General features: G+C 46.0%; 1 protein-coding gene across 8 annotated transcripts in view; it reads left to right on the top strand.

Annotated features, from left to right (window-relative positions):
- The window catches only part of CDKL5 (cyclin dependent kinase like 5), a 482,089-nt gene that overhangs the window by 81,318 nt on the left and 388,761 nt on the right, over positions 1–12,010 (top strand). For 6 of the 8 annotated variants that reach the window (XM_073565896.1, XM_073565898.1, XM_073565895.1 and 3 more), the window contains exon 2: positions 8,705–8,745. The exons of the other annotated variants lie outside the window; for them this stretch is intronic. The gene's annotated coding sequence lies outside the window, so the exon portion shown is untranslated. The remainder of the gene's footprint in view (positions 1–8,704; positions 8,746–12,010) is intronic. 8 annotated transcript variants of the gene reach the window in all.

Below are 12,010 nucleotides of genomic sequence, written 5' to 3'. Positions count from 1 at the left end.
TTACTATGTTCGGTCAAGATGGAGTGCAGAGTGTACATTAATGAGAAAAAAAAATGAACTCTCCTTTGGCAGTGGTCTGGATCTCTACAGATACAATATACAGAGCTACAGTCTAAAAGGAAATGAAGCCTGTGGTATTTACTAGTTTGTAAAAATTCTTGTAAATTTGCACATTATGGAAACATTTGCACCTTATAGCTGGTTCACATGACCGCCATGCTTTTTCAAGACCTCAGCAGTTCCTTGCAGGAAAGAATAAACATAATGTATCACTCTACATAGAGTCTGAGTTAATTCTTAGTGCAGGAGCATTGGGAAATCTGGGCCTAAGTAATCATAATGATATTAATCTCTTTTCTGTATGTGTTGGATTTTTTTTTTATATGCTAATGTTGAAAATGTATTTTTACTGTGCAGACTCATTTTTCTGTCCTCAAAAATTATTATTTTTTATTAATGTGTCTCTTGTAAGTGACTATATCATTAAAATGAGGATGTTTGAATATGAGGGGATTGGTTTACAAAGACTCTGAGGCCCTGACAAAACATGGCATCTTGCGAAACAGCAGTAGTACACAAGTTTGAGGGGTTTTTTTTTACACCCAGCTACTGTAATTTTAATAATAAAATGTGATTTAAAAGAAGAAGCTTTACCAAATTGTCAATGCCTATGGACTCTTTTCCTTTTGGATAGCAGTTTGACAATAGACAACATCCTTTTGAAACGTTGAGAGGAAACACTAGGCGTTATTTAGCTACATGGTTCAGCTGAGCGTTGTATAGCAGTATATATCTGTGTGTACTTTGTTGTATTGTATGGGAAGTTACAGTATACACCATGAAAAATTAATTGTTTACAGTCGTTAAGCTGACATTGATTGAATTGGGGTTTGATTTATGGTGTAAGAAATGTGGAAGGACAAAGTCAGCCTTGTTGCATAATTAAAGTCAATAATACATTTTTAATTGTTTGTTTAGGTTGTGGATGGATGTGACGCATTTTCTAATATTAATGTAGCTTGCCTTTTGTTTTTTTCTTAACATCAGGAGAAAAGAAAATTAGCAACAGAGTATTGGATGACCAGAGTTCTGTAAAGTGAACTTCTTTGGGTGTTCTAGTATTTATATGTTAATTAGAAAAAAACCCAAATGATTTCCATAGAAACATCTTATGGTTGTGTGGGGAAGGTGACTTGACGGACAGACTTGACTGGAAGTAGGAGGGGACGATTTGTGCACTATACACGGAGATTGGCAATGACAGAGAGGTAACAGCAGGGAAAGACAGAAAAGGGAGTGCAGTAGCGAGATTTAACCACAAGATGGCAGGGGGAGTGTAGTTCAGGACTTGACTTCAACTTACAGCTATAGAAACTACTTAGTCATGGGGGGCGGGGAGATAGGAACCCAGGAGGGAAATTCCCAGTGAGAGAGGGGAAAAATAGGACAGGTTGGGGTTCTAGGCTAGGCTAGTCCTGGGAGGAGCTCAGGAGGAGAAGACTCAGGACAGAAGACTGTAAACGGTGGTAGAGCTAGGCCAGGGGACTAACAGGAAGAGACAGTCAGGGGGGTGGCCCTGACACAATGGACCGCAGGACAGACGAGGCCCCGGGGGTACCGATTGGATGACGACCTCGAGCAGGTGAAGCGCTGGCGGTAGATTGGTCTAGGACAGCCCCAGCGAAAGATCCACGAGGAGCGTCACTACGACTGAAGGAAAGGTGAAGGTACCCGGGCCTGGAAACGGAGAGCTGTAAAGGAATGGCTATGGTCGTCAGGAGGATGGCCAATAAACCCGGATCTGTTACAACTGAAATCTGCCTCCGTCTCGTCTTTGCATCGTCTGGTGTCTGTGTCGTCTGGACGTGGTAAGCAGTGGACCACCCCACAATCCGGCCCCCTACCACATTTGGCGTAGTCGGCAGGATCGCCACCGCCAATACTACAGCTTCTGCGGCAGGCCTGCGCTAGGAGAATCTAAGGACTTGAGCTGTTCACCTGTGGATTACAAATTTGCTCGCCTGTGGACTACAAATTTGAGACTTGGTTCCGGATCCAGGGCAGTACCAGAAGCTGGACAACATGGCCAAGGTGCTTCAATGCCGGGAAGAGGCCCGGGCGTTTGTAGCTGCTCTGCACGGACTGGGGCCGTCTCCAGTTTACCCCTGGAGACTGCCACCCCCTACTACTGGACTCGGGAAGATGGGTGGAGAAGCCGACCATCGCCCCACCCAAGGGCGGGAGTGGCCCGGGTGGGATGACCTGCTGCGGCTGTTTGGTGCCACTCGACTGCTGTACACCGGACGGGATGCGACGCTGCAGCTGCCGTGGCCTCGGACGCCTGGAATGGCGGTGGCGTCAAGCGGTCGAATCTCGCTGGGAGACCTGCTTTCTGGAGCCACTGACAGTCCCCCAGACATCGGGCGGACAGGAGAAGCGACTGCAGCCGCCGAAGACATCGCCTGGGAACCTCCCCACGGGACCCACGAGCCTGGAGGCTAGCCCTGCCGGACGGCGGGGTGAAGATCAGAGGCTGCGGGAGGAGCCGTGGGGTGGCCTGTCAGAGGCAGCGGCGCAAGGGAAGGTGAGAGGTTCCCCGGCTCGGCCGGCGGCTCTGTGACCAGCCTCCACCACCCGGCCTCCCCGCGCGGCCTCCTGCGTTCCTGTGGGCCTGGCTGTGGAGGGCTCTGCGGCCTCCGCTGGGCTGAGCGACGGGTCTGCACACGTCCCGGAACCCACCTGTGGCCGTCCCTGCTACGTTCAATCTGGCGGCGGCGGCCTATCCACCGCAGTCTGCCGCCCCTCCGGTCCCAGCTGCGACTCCGGTTGCGGCCTGCCCTGCGGCCGCATCTGTGTCACCCTCTGAGTCGGCTGCGGCCTGCTTGTCGGGCTCTGCGGCCTACCCACCGGGAACCACTGCTGCCCGTCGCCTGGCCCCAGCGGCTGCTGGGCCGCAGGAATCTGCGGCCGCCTCTGCCCCGCTCTCAACTCTGGCCGCGTCCCGCCCACCGGACTCCGAGGCCTACACCGGACCCTCCATCTGGGTCGCGGAGGTCATACAGAAGAAAAAGGCCAGGAAGCGGGAGGTCTGGAACCTGCTTCACGAGAGAGGGGAGGCTGGCATGGCGGCTTCCCGATCCACGGGGCGGCTCGTGTATACCAATCTGGAGAAAGGATACGGGTTCATTCGGGACCTCGCAACCGGCCAAAAGGCATACAACAACGTGACTTCCATCCGTCACGGCCGGGCTTTGCGGGAGGGGGATTTGGTGTCGTACTACAAGGAGTACTGTCCCCGCGGCTACTACGCTGTAGCCGTAATCGCTGAACCTGAAGGTCACGAGCCCCCGTAAAAAGGACCCCTAGAGACACTCTCTGCATCCCTGGAGCTCCACGGCTGTGGATCCTCTTACTACTGATGAGACATCGGCTGTTAGGAGATGGCCCGGACTTCCGGGATTTCGCTGCACCGTTGTGCAGGCCCCAAGAGGACAGTTCGACGTCCAAGATAAGGGACATGTTTTATTGTTGATTGTTTGCTCCTGACATAGCGGGGATATGGGAGAGGAAGTACTCATGTTAAAGGGAGGGGGAGTATTTATGTTTGTTGAAAGAAAAGGAAAACAAACAAAGGAAAAGGGGTTACTCCGGTTGAGTAACTCCTATTGTTATTAACGTAGAGGTAATGGTATGCTAAAAGTTGATTTAATGAGTAGTGTGTGTAACAGGTCCCGGGTACGAGGTAGATGTGACAAAGACGCCGACCATGACTCTTTTTAAGTGAAAGACGAGAGATATCGCATCAGACAGTGGTCCGTCAGTCAGGTCCCCAACACCACGGACACCCTAAAAGGAAGGGCGGGCGCCAACGATGACCTGGTAGGCGAAAGGCCTCGGTCATGGCGTTCCAGATAGTTGAAGGAAGTAGTATTGGAGAGTAGTGGGAGGTACACGCCGTAGAGTAGTCTGGGTGGACCCCTCCAACCTGAAAGAAGTTGTCACGTGGCGTGCGCGCCGGCGAGTAGCAGTAGGCTGCTCGGAGCATGGTGCTCCCGGTTTGGTTCGGCCCCCATGGGCGTCGGGTTTGGCCCAACGACCGGTCCGAAAACAGACTGTGGACAAGCTTTAGGACGACGTAGGTAGGGAGTACGATTGTCGGGACGACAATAGACAAAGGAAGGGGGAGTTTGGGGAAGGTGACTTGACGGACAGACTTGACTGGAAGTAGGAGGGGAGGATTTGTGCACTATAGACGGAGATTGGCAATGACAGAGAGGTAACATCAGGGAAAGACAGAAAAGGGAGTGCAGTACCAAGATTTGACCACAAGATGGCAGGGGGGAGTGTAGTTCAGGACTTGACATCAGCTTAGGGCTATAGAAACTGCTTAGTCATGGGGGCGGGGAGATAAGAACCCAGGAGGGAAATTCCCAATGAGAGAGGGGATAAATAGGACAGGTTGGGGTTTGAGGCTAGGCTAGTCCTGGGAGGAGCTCAGGAGGAGTAGACTCAGGACAGAAGACTGTGAACGGTGGTAGAGCTCGGCCAGGGGCCTGGAAACGGAGAGCTGTAAAGGAACTGCGGTGCATGGCTATGGTCGTCAGGAGGACGGCCAATAAACCCGGATCTGTTGCAACTGAAATCTGCCTCTGTCTCGTCTTTGCATCGCCTGGTGTCTGTGTCGTCTGGACGTGGTAAGCAGTGGACCACCCCCCAATCCGGCCCCCTACCACAGTTGCTTGCTGTTTGTATTTTGATTTTCTACAAGAATCACAAAAAGCTAAAATAACTTTTTTTATAGTTTTAGGCGTAGAATTTTGTAAAGTATTCATGGCAGATCTTAGATTTGAGTTCACTTCTGCAATGGGTCACAGATTCTGTCGTAGTCGTTATTGAGCAGTGCAATTCTTTCCATCAAAACAATGAGCACTATGACAGAACTCAATGGAGCTGTTATAAATTAGTGGGGTTCGTCAGGCGCCGTTGGCATCCATCAGGTGACGGACCCGGCACTGCATTGTGGCTCCAGATATGAACAGAGCCACACACAGAGATTATCATTTTAGGCAAAGGCTTTCGGAGAGCTCTTGAGAACCCCAGTACATCACTTCCCATGGAATCCAGCAGGGCCTGCTTCTCGAACCCCTGTTCTTTGAAGGCTTTCCTCTAACGTGTTTGCTTATTTTGCGATGATTGTGGCTAGGAACAGCTCCACGCTAGATTCTCACAAGCTCTCGGAATGAGAATAGCGCTCTTTGACCTGAACAACTTATTTCATAGGACGCAGAGTATGTGTAGCAGCTACCACCATAGTAGTTTCACCCATCTATTTAGGTGCAGACACAGAATCAATGCACTGGCAGACACAGACAGAAGAGGGCCCCTGTGCAAGAACAGTATATGGGTCCTTTATAGTCCAATAATATTACTGTGTGCTTGCTGCTTTTTTTTGGTGAAATTAGGCCCCATTACCTCTTGAGCACTGCTTCTGCACAGGTTGCACCAGTGATTTGGCCACACTTTAGTCAGGATGTGGAAGACGTGGCAGGCTTTGCGCTACAAGATTTGGAGGAAATTTGTGACTATTAAAAACTAGAACTTTTCCAATGTGTGGACAGGTGAAGTGCAGGGGAGGGTAACTAAGTTCAGAAATAAGAATTATACCCTTGGAGCCTGCCTCTCCCCTGCTGCCGATCCTAGTGGTTCAGGATCTTTTTTCATGGTAACCTATTCTATTTGACCACAAAGATTACTTTTCTTTTTTTTATGTAATTCACAACTGGAGGCAGAGCTATAAATGTAGTCATATTTATTGCTTTCTGTGATAATACTGCAGACAAGTATTCATTTTATGCACAGAATACCATGGACTGACCATAAACTAAATCCTAAGTATTTCCAGAGGGCTTACTGTATCTGCACTTGTGGCCTTTTAGAGAAATCTGGAGGAGGCTGCTGTCTGTATTATACATCTATATCATAAATGTTACACCTAGCATTTACCGCGCTCCTCTCGACCCGTGGCAATAAACAACCGTTGATCGGCGGCAGCTTGATTACTGATCGGTGGACAAGTAATTCTCTGTTAAAAGGCAAATCGCACCCCTAATTCACACTGATCTGTCACAGATCGTCAGATTGTATAGGCTGATATTGTTGTCCGCAGATCAGGTCCTGTTTGCACAGGACAATGTGCTGTCGAGAACGATAATTTTAGATTATTTCACCCGATGAAAGATTATCATGAAACAAGTGCTCCTAATCATTCATTGTAAATGCTCCCTTAATGTCCGAAGACTTTCTATAAATTTATCATTCTGCAATCTTTGTGAAATCTTTTCGAAACAGGGTTGTCCCCTCAAAAAACCTTTTAAGGGTATGTGGACATAAGACGCCGGCAGATCCACCAAGGTTTTCCCAGGTGAAACGTCTTCTCCCTTAAAGCATATAGATTCACATAGCTGTATGCCCCCAGCTTTCTGCTTTTCTTACGTCACTGCATTAGTAATTATTTTATACTTGTAATGTGATTTCCTACTTGTGCCGGCCATGCTTAGGTCTCAGACATTTTGCGGTTCCATTTAATGCGCATTACGTAAAGGCAACTAGCAATGAGGTGTATTAGACTTTTATTCGGGTGATGCGTGGTAATAATCCAGTATGCCCATCCTGTGGGACATTGCTAGACATATTGAACATGACTGGAAAGGTCATTACCCAAGCTACAAGATCACAACCTCTCCATGTACTTGTTGTATCCGAGCTGCGCTCCAATCCTTCCTTACGAAGATGCCCAGGCCGGAATTGAATTATGTGCTGGTTTCAATTTGCTTGATGTACAGTGCTATAGGGCTTCTGCTATTATTACTCGCTTACTATGCACAATGGATGGACACGGCTCATCTCCAGCTACTGCTGCCCTAAATTCATAGTTGACAGCCATGTATAATACAAGGGTTTATTCTGCTGCAGTTTTTCTACAGTCCGATTTATTATTGACATAAAACTCAGGAAATAAAAATCCTCTATCTGTATTCTTATATCACGTTCTTAAAATCTTCTTATGCCATTGCACATTGTGACAGCCCCTGTGGTGGTATGCCCTCACCACAAAAGACGGAGCTGGTGGGCTTTGTCTGGCTGCAGGCAATCTCTATAGCACACTCCAGTGCTGTCATCAGGCTCGTTCACAACAAGTTAAGGGGGTTGCCCCATGTCCAATAATCAACATTATTCAATATTCACCTAACAGGAGAAGTTATGAATAGAGATGGGACCGACCGGTCCAGCGGCCAGGTCATTATTCTATGTCCACTTAACAGGAGTCCTGCAAATCTTACCGGACAGCATCAGCAGCTCCATTTTTAGTTAACCGGACTGGCACAATGTTGTGTGTGCCTCAGGCCAGCCCTGCTAATCAAAGGAGGAACTATGGATGCCATCAGGTAAGAGGTGATTTGGTTGGCTCCTGCTCAGCGGTCAGAGTACTGACCTGGATGCTGGACTGGGGTTCTGCACATCAATTATCATATCTCTCATTTTGAATGTCTGATCATTGGGACCCCCAGTGATCAATGGAACTGGGATCCAATAGTCCCTGTATGTTTGGAGTGTTATTGTGTATGCATGGTCAATAGTGCCCTGTCTTGGATGTAGCTTCCCAAAAGGTCAATATCTACCTTTAATAAGCCTTGCCACATGATGTTGGATGAAAAGCAAAGTCAGAAATTCTATTTGCAGACACATGTGTTGGGTGTTTGCTTCTCATCATTGACATCACAGTTAATCGTTTTTGGATATTTTTCGCCTTCAAAAAGTGCTCATGTTTCATGGGGAGAGCACTTACTGAGAAACAGGTATACAGAAATATTCCTGTTATTTTATCTAGAGGGCACTTGTACCCCAGCAGTAGTTCTTTATGCCTCAGGCATTGCTGAGGCAGATTTTTAACTTTCATCATAGTTTTTGAAGAGATTTTGGAGCAGAAACTGGCTATGTGCAAGGAGAGTCTTTTTGCTGTGTTTTCAGAGAAGAAACTGAGCAGAAACTCCAAATCTATTAAGAGTTTTGCGTTTTTTTGAGGAGGAATAGAAAAGTTTCTGTTCCTAAAACTCAACAAAAAGACTCCATGTGCATGTGGTTGGGGGAATGGTCCGTACACAGGTTTGTTCTTTTCAGAACCTAGGATAAAAATAAAATGAGCAAATACCCTGTAATAAGTAAATAGTAATAGTACAGATTTATAACATAGGGTTAACACTGTTTTGATAAGAAAAAAAAAGTAAAAGCCGTCCTACCACGGCAAGGTGTACGCCAATTGGGATCGGACCCAACTCTTCTAGTTCGCCTCACTATATGTCCGCAGACGTAAAAATAGATGAGGGCAGAACAGGATCTGGGTCCCGAATGTTAAGACATTTACCCATGGAAAGCTATATAAGCAAAATGAACAGCCCAAAAAGGGGAGCACCCGTATGCATTGCACTTATACCAATATATTCTCTGGCTCCATTTTTTGGTTTAGGTTTCTTCTTTCCTATCTTGTTGGCCTTGAAGTGTTGTGAGAAAAAAAAATCTCAGTTACCCAATAAACATCAGTGTCACTTATGTTTTGGTTCATTATCTTTTTTTGCTATGACTTATATGCATCTCATTCACAGTCCAGGAGCTATAAATGCTGATTGGTTGTATGTTTAACCTACAGGTGCAGCCAACATGGTGTTTTAAGACTCCTAACTGAATTACGTAAGTGGATTGGATTTTAATTTTCTTTCCTCTATCTTCCTATAATCAGATTTAATCTAGACTAAATACATTTTATTTCACGTACATTCGATGTAAGTTAAATTCATGACTCATTGCATCGCTATATGCCAAAGCGTACACATGGATCCCATTCTCAATCAGCAGTACATGTTCCCTAGAACAGGGTTCCCCAACTCCAGTCCTCAAGGCCCACCAATAGATCATGTTTTCAGGATTTCCTTTGTATTGCACAGGTGAAGCAGTATATAATTATCACCTGAGCAATACAAAGGAAATCCTGAAAACATGACCTGTTGGTGGGTCTTGAGGACTGGAGCTGGGGAACCCTGCCCTAGAATAGTGGAGATAGTGAGCAGAGGGCAAGAGGCACTGGGAGCAATCATAGAAAAGATGGAGAGCAGAGCCAGGAGGAGCGCGAGGAGGTAACACCGCCATGTACTGACTTGTCTGAGTGTCAGGAATGTCACCTGTGTGTTATTTGGTGTTTGGTTGTCTGAAACAATGTTGTAGGGGGTCTGTATATTTACCATGGATGCCTAAATGCCTGCACATGAGGAAAGGGACAAAGCAAATCAGAAGAACTATACTACATTTCTAATTGGACTTATTTGCTAATATTATTATTATTATCACACATACTACATATTGGGATAGGATCTTGGAGATGACTTAAAGATCTAAGACTTTTTCTATGTACATAAAAAAAAAAAAAAATTCTCTCAAATATTGTTCACAAATTTGCCTAAATCTGTGTTAGTGAGCCCTTTTCCTTTTCCGGAATAATGTGTGGTGTATCCAGATGCTGATTAGACAGTATGATTATTGCACAGGTGTGCCTTAGGGTGGCCACAATAGAAGGCCACTGTAAAATGTGTAGTATCCCCATTGGGGCTCACAGTGTCTATGGAGAGTGGGGAGAAACTCTCGCAAAAATGAGGAGAACATACAAACTCCTTGGTGGGAGTCACCATGATTATTTTTGTAACCAAGCAAACGCAATGCAACATAGGCCTAATGCTCCATGTTGGCACTAAAATATTTATGTGATATATAGAGAAAATCACAACAAATCCGACACGTTAGTAAAGTCTAAAGAAACGCTAACTACGACAACAGTAAACAGGGGCAACGTGTGGCTGCTTAATGGCACCTTGTCTACTTCTCTGTTCTTTTATAAATAGCACAAGATTGGATTACCTGTTCTCTAATTGACCCAACTTGTTACCGAGTTTCCTACCGCACCGTGCGCTTGCCGACATGTTTGCCCCGTTAACCTCTTACTGACTAGTGTAGGGCCTTAGCAATCAGAAACAATGAAATTAAAAAATCAAAAGTATGTTTGATTCAGTACTTTTCCATGATGTCACCAGTGTAAGCTGCTTAAACTGGTAAGCGGCCCTTTTAAAGAGGAATGATTCTTACTGAATGGAACGCATCTTACTCCAGCACGCCCACAATTAAGACTGGAGTACAAAAAGCAAATCCTAATGAATCAGAGCCGTAGTGTTATTTGTCTCATTTTTTAGGAATAGTAGAGGTTTCTTTAGTTCCTACTAGAGGGCCGATGCCGTCCTACAATATAGACCTGTCCATGCTGATTCTTCTCTATTGTATCAGGTGCACCATTGTAACCTTTACATTTTAGAATGAATATATTTAAGCAGTTATTACTAAATATAATAGAGAATGGAGTTGTGGTCATACATGTGCACTACCTCTTCATTCACACAGGGTACATTTTTATTTTCAAATGACTAAGAGCTGACCCGCAGTACCTGGGATCAGCCACTGCACAGTATGTGGAGCTGTGCTGTTCGACTCTGTACACTGTCAGCATCCGGCCACTTACTGCAGCTGAGCAGTGGGGTACTTGGTGTTCGATTCTCACCAATGTAGTACTGATGACTAGTGTTGAGCATTCCGATACTGCAAATATCGGGTATCGGCCGATATTCGCTGTATCGGAGTTCTGATATTTTTACAATATCGAGTACCGGAATCGGAAGTTCCCATAATGCAATGAGCCAGTTGTGTTAGCCATGTTAACTACTGGCATGGCTGTGATTGGCTGCTGAAATGATGTCATCATGATGCGCGGTCTGTGCGGGCCTGCCGGGGGTCTGTGCGGGCCTGCCGGGGGTCTGTGCGGGCCTGCCGGGGGTCTATCTGTAGTATGTATGCAGTATGTATGTATGTTGTATGAATGTAGTATATATGTTGTATGAATGTAGTATATATGTAGTATGGATGCATGTTGTATGAATGTAGTATATATGAAGTATGAATGTTGTATATATGTAGTATGTATGTTATTTATTTATTTATTTTTTTTTCTTTTTACATTCAACACATTAGCCGGATGATGTGACTACTACTGTCCCATCATTGGCTAATGTGTCAATCACTGTCATTGTAGCAGGCATAGCCCGATGGGACTTGTAGTCCCATCGGACGATGCCTGCACACACACACAACCCCCGGCAGGCCCACACAGACCCCCAGCAGGCCCGCACACACACACACGCACAGTCTCCGCTCACGCACCGCCCACACTCTCCCCCCCCCCCCCTCCCGAACTGGATGTGCAAAGAAAGAAAGGGTTTATTTTCATTCCGATATTTGTGCCCCATTGACTTGCATGGGTTTCCGGTATCGGAATCGGTGATACCCGATATTTTTGGGGTATCGGTCCGATCCAATCCGATCCGATATTTTCCGATATCGGAAGGTATCGCTCAACACTACTGATGACCTTTCTAAAAGAAAATCTGTCATCAAGATTTTGCTATCTCATCTGAGAGTAGAATTAGACAGTGATTCCAAAGATGTATCACTTAGTTTACTGGGTGCTGCAGTTCAGCTGCAGACAGTGTATTTAGATATAGCATGTTGCAGAGCTCAGAAATCTAACCCTGCCCACACCCCTGATTAGTCGCTTTCTGTGTACATTGAATATTAACAGTAAGCTGCCAATCAGTGCTAGGGGTGGAGTTGGATATGAAAGCATGGCGGAGCTGTAGTCCGGGAAGTGATAATCTCCTGCTGATTAAACATTCATTGTGTTGAAACGGCAGGCTATATAAGTAACACTTCACTGAAATCATTGTCTCCGCCCCTACCTCCATGCTGCCCTTAGATTACATAGCAAAACTCTGCTGACAGATACCTTTTAAGGATCAATAGTATAGCATTAGACAACTCCCTTAATGTTAGTGTAAAAATACAGTCATGGCTGAAAGTGTTG

The sequence above is a fragment of the Dendrobates tinctorius genome, unplaced genomic scaffold, assembly GCF_039654945.1.
Source record: "Dendrobates tinctorius isolate UK_male_01 unplaced genomic scaffold, ASM3965494v1 ptg000016l, whole genome shotgun sequence".
Classification (NCBI taxonomy): Eukaryota; Metazoa; Chordata; class Amphibia; order Anura; family Dendrobatidae; genus Dendrobates; species Dendrobates tinctorius.
This window is presented reverse-complemented; position numbering and strand designations above follow the sequence as displayed.